Here is a 7148-nt window from a genome sequence, read left to right on the forward strand (position 1 = left end):
CCCATAAGAACTGCAAAACACAAAATGTGAAACCGCAAGTTTTGCATGTATCTCCGCATGGACCCAACAAAAAATACATGCTAAATTTGGTGAAGATCTATCAACAGGGGGCGAAGTAGTGGTAAAAAACGCTCATAAAAACCGCGAATGCAACACTGAAAACTTGTACATTTCAGCCCATGGACCCAATGAATCTCCATACCACATTTGGTGAAAATCCATCCATATGGGGCAACGTAATGGTAAAAACTGCAAAAACACCCATAAAAACCGCAAAACTGAAAATTTGTATGTGCCCCCGCATGGACCCAATTAACCTCCATACCAATTTTTGTGAAAATCCATCCACACCCGGCAAAGTAGTTATATGGACATACAACAGACAGTACTATTATACTTACAGTATATAGAAGTAGTTACATGGACATACAACAGACAGTACTATTATATTTATATAGAAGTAGTTACATGGACATACAACAGACAGTACTATTATATTTATATAGAAGTAGTTACATGGACATACAACAGACAGCACTATTATATTTATATAGATTATTATTGCATAGTGAAATAAACACACACACAAAGCAAAAATCGAAGTTGGGAAATAATTTTGTATAGTCACATTTAAACAGCCACATTTATAATTACATTTCAAAGCGAAATGTCAAAAATAATTATATTTTTCAATTTTCTGCCTTGAAATGTAATTACGTTTATAGTGGTAAACATGTACATTTATATCCAAAAACTATCTAAGTAAATGTCCTTTATTAAACAAACTTTAATTTCAGAAACAACTGAAGTTGTTTCTTTGAAAGGCAGTGGAGGCAAATATTTTGAATAAAGTTGAACATTTTATGCATACTTAAATTTTCTGTGCCATCACATATTTTTTTGTACAAAAACTTTTCTCGAATGATGAATCTTGCATGATAGGATTTTTTTAGAAAAGCGTCAACTAAATACCTAGGTTTTATCCTGACGCGCGAGGACATCTGTGACAGTATTGATCTTCGTGGTCCTTGCACACATTCTGAAAGAAAGCTTATGGGATCAACCACAAGAAGATTAGGGTTAAATCAGCAAAAGATGATGAACCTAGCGACCATGTGCATCTTTTTTTTAATCCCGGGAAGCAGACAGTCTCATATGGAAAACGTAAAGGTGTAAAAAAGAAAAAAATAGAAGCATGAAGAGATTTAATGATGGCATCACCACTGTATCAGTTTATTTCCAAGTGATTGAAAAGCCATACACAAGATTAATTTTAATTGTCCACTTCAATTGAAATTACCATTGTGTCAAGTTGTTGTGTGTGTGTGTGTTTCATCCTTAACTCTGAAATACATTTTAATATACACAAGAGCACTTTGTATTTTTTCTTCCCCTTCCTTAACATTAATTTGAACTTTTTTCTAAATTATTTATCTCATAAGTGTAACTTACACAGGGATTGACTATTCTCACTCGCATTTAAGTAGCAACAGTATTAGGTCATAGAGTAGCTTCTGGTAGAACATAAAATAAGTATCCTTCTTTCTGCATACTTTAGGGACCACATTTATGCCCCTGAGCTTTCTAATGTTTCACTAAATAGTTTAATTTAATTATACCTCAGAACTGTCAGCATGCATTTACTGAAAGCATTTCATTACCAAGAATTTCTGTTAAGGTCATTGTGTTTACCCAAAACAATTTGCTGCCATGGAGTAGGTTTAACTTTGTCATGTCGAAGGTTACTTGATCACGGGTAATATGCTTCATTTTAAAACTTTAAAAAACCCATCGTTTTTGTGTTTTGTGAGTGTCTGCTTTCACATTTGATCAATAAAAACATAGACGAGTGTATTTCAACAGATACTACTTTAGCTGAAGATATCAAGATATGATTTAACTTAGTAAGGTTGCCGAAAGCTAAACTGCTTGGTATCTACAGCTTTTTGCAGTTGACAGTATTTTTTACTTATTTTTAATTATTTTTGTAGGGAATGTATTTCCTCGTTTTGCCACGGTAATTGGCAATAAACTCATATGTTGTTTGCAGTGCCATCTAGTGTACATATATGTAACAAAATTGTTTGAGAAAATCAGGATATCAGATTATACGTATATGATCTTGTAGTTAAATTTGATTACAGAAAGATATTTCTAAATATTAAAATCATATTTCTGAATTTATTTACAAGCTCTAAATGCTGAATGGAGAAATACTTTGCACGATCGATAGTATATATATATATAGGAAATTAGTATTTAAACAGTCAAGCAGAAAATAACATTAATAGGCTTGTTTGTTTGAAATTAAACACAAAGCTACACAAAGGGCCATCTGTGCTCTGCTCACCACGGGTATCGAAACCCGGTTTCTAGAGGTATAAGTCAGAAGACATGCCGCTGGGAGGCAATTTTAAAAGGAAGGAGTGCGTTAAAAGACATTTTAATGAACAAAACAGGCGCAAACAAAAAAAACTACGTTAAAGACACTGCATAAATTAAAAGGCTCCACACAATACATGCTATAATGTGGGATATACAATGTGCCCTAAATTTTGGAAGTGACTGCGGAAGTAGAGTCCACATTGCGGTCTTAACCTCCGTTCGCCAGTTTGTCAACCCCCTCTAGTGGTAGAAACTTAGTTTCGTTTTCCTTTCTTTTATTGTTTGTTTGTTTGTTTTTAATTTCGCGCAAAGCTACACGAGGGCTATCAGCGCTAGCCATCCCTAATTTAAGGCTAGAGGGAAGGCAGCTAGTCATCACCACCCACCGCCAACTCTTGGGCTACTCTTTTACATACGAACTTTCTTTTATTACTTTGGAGAGCAGTAACCTTCCCACAACCGTCTTCAGACAGTGAAGGGTGATGTAGATGTGGGACGTTGTTGGCTTGAGCACCCACACCTTGCTCTCCTAACTTACAGACAGTGAAGGGTGATATAGATGTGGGACGTTGTTGGCTTGAGCACCCATAAGTTAGGAGAGCAAGGTGTACTTTTTTGATGATTTTGTTTGATTATTACTACGTTGATTATTTTGTTTTCTTCAATATGTGAGACTGGCGAACGGGGGTTAAGACTGATAGACGGTGTATCCCCACCGCAATGTGAGTTCTTCTTCTGCAGTCATCTCCAAAACCCAGGTCATATTTTATATCCCACATTATAGCCTGTATCCTGGCGAATCCAGAGTCAATGTTGAGGGGGGGGGGCAAATTTTTGGAGAGATGGCGCCGAAAGCGAACATGTAAGGCGTGGGATCCAGAAGCGACGTTCCCGAAAGCTCTGCGCTTTTATGTCACCTGGAATAGAGAAATGCGCCTAAAAATCACTCCAAAATGCTCTCGTATACTCCCAATGCTAAACATTCGAGAGTGGGGGTTCGAAAATTACTTCACATTGTAAGATATCATGCTAAGAAACCTCCTGTTTGTGGGCTAAAATCATCATGATATTTTTTTTTACCTTCGTGTGGGGCCATGGCCCCCGATCCTTTTAATTCATGCAGTGTCTTCAATTTCTTTTTTGTTTGTTTGGGCCTGTTTTGTTCATTAATATATATTTTTTATCCACAATATAGTAAAGCGAACCTAATAATCATTATTTATTTTGAACTTACGATACACAATCACGCATGTCATTTAACTTGTTATTAAGTTACATACCTATTTCTCGGTCAACAAGATGTATTAATATTATATTTCTAGTTACTTAAGAAAAGTTATTTCAAGTCATTTGTTTGTTTGGAATTAAGCACAAAGCTACACAATGGGCTATCTGTGCTCTGCCCACCACGGGTATCGAAACCCGGTTTCTAGCGTTGTAAATCCGCAGACATACTGCTGTGCCACTGGGGGGGGGGGCAAGTCATTTCTAATTAAAATCAGGCCCGACTCTAGTTCCTCTTCCTTGGGGGGGGGGGCATGACCAAGGGGTTAGGGCACTTGACTTGCAATCTGAGGGTCGCGAGTTCGAATCCCCGTCTCACCAAACATGCTCAGCTGTGGGGGCGTTGTAATGTGACGGTCAATCCCACTATTACTTGGTAAAAGAGTATCCCAAGAGTTGACGGTTGATGGTGTTGACTAGCTGCCTTCCCTCTTGTCTTTCACTGCTAAATTAGGGATGGCTAGCGCAGGTAGCCCTCGTGTAGCTTTGAACGAAATTCAAAACAAACGAAACAATCCTTGGGGGGTGGAGCTTTTGTTGGGGCCACCATATAGTGATATCGATTTACAAGAACGGTAAAAAAGCAAACATGTTTGATAGTATGATTTTTTTATATAACGATAGGGAGGATGAACTCTTGTGGACTAAAGTGAAATTTGGTGGGTGCATGACCCACCCTGATTAAATCCAACTGCAGAAAAGAATTCTGGTAAACCTTTCAACCCATCACAACAAACAAACTGTTAATTACAATAACAATGCTTCATTTGTCAAACCAAAAATATTAGAAATACGTTTTAACATATTCTTGTTTTTCAGAATTGTATGTGCATACTGGAGGGATTTATACATTTTGACAATAAAGTTAGATACAAACAGAACGAGCTTTACTCTCCCGATATAGAGAAAAAAAATGTATTATTATTATTAGCTGGACAGTAAAGGTCATTCCACCACCCCTCTAACTTTATTGTCAATATGCTTTAATATAATGTAAACAGAACTCGTTTTTGCTGGTTGATCCTAACCTATTAAGAAACTTTAATTTATTTATTTTTTTGAAGTTACGTTAAATTATTAATTTTTGAGACAGTTGATTCGCTTTTGAAAGCAATGTAATATACCTTTCTCTAAGTTTTCGCCATAAATAAATAAAACTGATATTCATTCAGAAAAGCTGGATACAAGTTGTTTATAGTTTATACTATAATTTTGCTTTTTTGCACAAACACTTAACATGCTCCAATACTTTTGAGTGGCGAGGTGATAAGCCTCATCTTTTGTCCTGCAATCCAACTTCACGATTTTGGCGACGAAGATGTGTTTTTACATCTACAAAAATATTATTTTTTTATACATACTTAGCGTAGCTATTCTAAGCCTTTTTTCTTTATTGTCTTACGTTTCGTGAACTACCGTCACTGCATATGGAACTGTTTTTGAATTAAAATTTCATGAGAATTTCGCGATAATTTACATCTGTACCGTTTCATCTTGACCTTACAGATTGTGTAGTACACATTGTAGCAAAGCTTACAGCCGTAAACTAGTTTAAGCTGGATAAAAGATTTTACTTAGATAGAAACACAGTCTATAAACGTTGCATTTTTCCTACAATATATTATTTTAAAAGTAATGTTTTATCAAACAAAACTGACAATACTGTCCCGGAAATGAAGCCTACCTTCGCAAATTGACCAGAGCCTAATGTTTTACCTAATAGATATCCTTTAGTTGCCATTATGCTGTAATCGGATCGACGAAAAATACACCTCCAGCGACTTCGGCGAGCTTGAGTAACTGTCTTATTGTTTTTAAGGTTTGATCGAACTTCACATGTTTTAAACATATTCAGACTTGAGTCGGACTCAAAGTTTAAGGGCTTAAAAAGGCGGTTGTTAAATGTATGTGGTGGGTCTTTCCTTTCTTGTGCTATTACATATTTCCTGGAAATCAAGAAACCCATGGTTTAAAATATAATATGGGTTCCCATTAAAACCCCTATTCACGTTGCCTCTCCATTCGTTGTTAAGCAATATATACATATTACAACAATGACATAAAAACATATTGTTGTGGTTTACAGAACCTTAAATTGCATATGAATAATAATTAAACAACAAACCGTAAAAGAGACGTCATAACCAAAATAAAAACTAATTTATGTTTCACGGTTAACAGAAACTATTTGAATAAGTAAGACTACCCAAATCGTTTGCATGAATTTTTGTATTAGAGCGTCATCTGAGGCCATCAGGCTTATTAAAGAAACAAACGTGCACAAACCTAATAATAGAGATAAAAAATCACACTAGACTAGACTGCAATCGAACCCAGATTTTTAAGGTATAAACCCTCAAGATTACCGCTGAGCCACTAGTTGGGGTGGGGGGGGGGCTGTTATATCTGTATTTTATCTTCTGCTTAATACCACATTATAAATTTTGATATTGAACACCAGAACTTCAATTCACATGTGGCAGACAAAACAAAATAATTTAAAATGGTATTTTTTAAACGCCTCTAGTCTGAAATCCGTAATATACTAATTAAGGCGAATGAAAAGAAGTCTAAGGTGAGATTTTTATTACTATTACTAGTGAAAAGCCCGTCAAAAAACTTTTTAACGATTGCTATAAATTAACTAACAACAATTTTATTCACATTAAAAATCACATTTTTGTTTCGTAATATTTCTTTATACACAACATTGACAATGTTTACAGGTTATTTCTAATGATAAAAAGCGTCCTAATAGAAATTAGAAAAATGTCAGCATTTTAGTTATTGCTGCATAATAAAACATTTTATACGTTTTTACATTCCTATTCATGTTGTAATAATGTAAATACTAAAGAAATATTAATTTCTTTAATTGTGTAATTTAAATACTATGCGTTCCCACTTATACGCATAAACATGTAACTAAACATTATCTGACTAACGTTAGTAATAGTAGATCTATTTGTAATCTAACTTAAGCATTAGACTTGATACATAAACGTAAGGCTTACCTGAAACACTACTTCATTGAAATCCTTGGTAAAATATATTTTGATTTTGGCTACAGCTCGATGTAAAAACTTAGATGTTCATTAAACAACAGAAAAATATAAATAAATTGTTATTTTACTTATCACGATGCAATAAGGGAGCCTAAAGTACTTCTTGTTTTGTAATTAAGCCTAAAGTAATGACGAAGTGCGCAATAACTTACCCTAGGCCCAAGCCCATAAAACGTCTCATGAAAGAAAAAATATCAGTTTTAAATTTAAATCATTTCTGAATTAAACTATTTTGTTGTTACATCATCGAAGTTATCAAAAGATACAGAATAAAAATAAACTTTTCTAACAAATCTACATGTATATTAAGCATTCAACATAAACACCATAGTTGGCCTAAAAACAATATCAGGTGATAGTTTTGTTGCTGAGCAACGATGTATATTTTTGAGCATTACCAAAAAACGAGTGTGA

At 34.7% G+C, this 7148-nt stretch overlaps 1 protein-coding gene across 1 annotated transcript in view; it reads right to left on the bottom strand.

Moving 5' to 3' along the window:
• The window catches only part of LOC106463293 (testis-specific serine/threonine-protein kinase 1-like), a 22064-nt gene extending 15239 nt beyond the window's left edge, over positions 1–6825 (bottom strand). Inside the window, exon 1 of the mRNA XM_013923307.2 lies at positions 6684–6825. The gene's annotated coding sequence lies outside the window, so the exon portion shown is untranslated. The remainder of the gene's footprint in view (positions 1–6683) is intronic.
• Between the last annotated feature and the right edge of the window lie 323 nt (positions 6826–7148).

This window comes from Limulus polyphemus, unplaced genomic scaffold, assembly GCF_000517525.1.
Source record: "Limulus polyphemus unplaced genomic scaffold, Limulus_polyphemus-2.1.2 Scaffold1370, whole genome shotgun sequence".
NCBI lineage: Eukaryota > Metazoa > Arthropoda > Merostomata > Xiphosura > Limulidae > Limulus > Limulus polyphemus.